The sequence below is a fragment of the Trichechus manatus genome, unplaced genomic scaffold (assembly GCF_000243295.1).
Source record: "Trichechus manatus latirostris isolate Lorelei unplaced genomic scaffold, TriManLat1.0 scaffold00140, whole genome shotgun sequence".
In the NCBI taxonomy this organism is placed as follows: domain Eukaryota; kingdom Metazoa; phylum Chordata; class Mammalia; order Sirenia; family Trichechidae; genus Trichechus; species Trichechus manatus.
The window spans coordinates 3799188-3800472 of record NW_004444076.1 but is presented as its reverse complement, the minus strand read 5'-3'; the positions used below and the strand labels follow the sequence as shown (position 1 = coordinate 3800472).

The 1285-nt window shown below is 47.8% G+C and overlaps 1 protein-coding gene across 1 annotated transcript in view; it reads left to right on the top strand.

Moving 5' to 3' along the window:
* DLG2 (discs large MAGUK scaffold protein 2) overlaps window positions 1-1285 on the top strand; it is a 2186317-nt gene that overhangs the window by 71689 nt on the left and 2113343 nt on the right. The window lies entirely within an intron of this gene.

Below are 1285 nucleotides of genomic sequence, written 5' to 3'. Positions count from 1 at the left end.
CATGTGAGGGTGCTGTAGACATCCTCGCACTCAATCCCTGAAGGTGGTAAGTACAGGATGCGTCCATTTCGGGCTGCTCTTACAGCCCCAGGAGCGGCGGGGCTTCTCCGTGGGCGGAACTTTCCCGGACGTTCTCATCTCGGGCTGCTATAGCCCCGGAAGCGGCGGGGCTTTCTCGTACGCTCCCTCAAGGGATTTCAGGCTTCGGGCCAGGAGCTTTCCTATCATTCTTTCCTTCATTTTCCTATTCCTCCTCGCTATGGGGAATTCTCTTTCTTCTGAACAGCGTCAACACAAAACCCAGTTGTTAGGATTGTTAAAGGCCTCTAAGCTTAAGGTGTCGGAAGAAGCTCTTACCTGACTTCTGCTTTTAATTGAGTCTGCCTGTCCTTGGTATCCCTTGCGGGGAAACCTTGATGTAGAAGCATGGGAATGTATTGGTAACACAATTCGTGACATGAACATCCCAGCTTCAGTTCTTATTGCTTGGCATCACTGTCGCCTTGCCCTGCAGTCCTTACAGGCAGCTCCTTTGGCTCCCTCCCTTAGCAAAGAAAATGTCCATAACCCTCCATCTTCTGTACCTCCTGAAGCTGAGTCCCCACAGTATGAGCCAATTATGGAATGATGTTTGCGAGAGGGCCGTGAGAAAGAAGGGTTTTCTGCTTATCCTGTCATTCAGGGATCAGGACTGTCCCGTCATGATGGCCTTGGCTTTCAAGCTTTTAAGGAACTTCGTAAAAGCATGATAGAGAATGGTTTACAATGTTCCTTTACAAAAGGGATTGTGGAAGGTTTAGGACAATGCTTTGAAATGAACCCCTGGGATTGGAATCTCCTAATGCGAACAGTTTTAACTCCTGCTCAATTCAGTGTATGGAGTCCAGAGTACAAGGAGCATTGTAACCTTTATGCCGTAGACAATCTTAACCATAATATCCCTGTTAGTCTTGACATGCTCCTGGGTGTTGGGAATTATTCCACTCTCCAGGCCCAGAGTCAGATGAATAGACAAGCATTCAGTCAAGCCGCTGATACTGCCACCAAAGCCTGGAGTAAAATTCCTGATTCCAGAACACCCACCGGCTCGTTGGCCACTATTCCCCAAGCGGCAAACGAACCTTACATTGACTTTATCAACCATCTCCAAACGGCCATTTCCCGACAGGTAGATAACCAACAAGAAGTTTTTGTCTCCAGCTTGCTTACGAAAATGCTAATGCTGACTGTCGGGCTGTTTTAGCCCCCTTAAAGGCACAGAGTCTTAATCTAGCTGAAATGATTA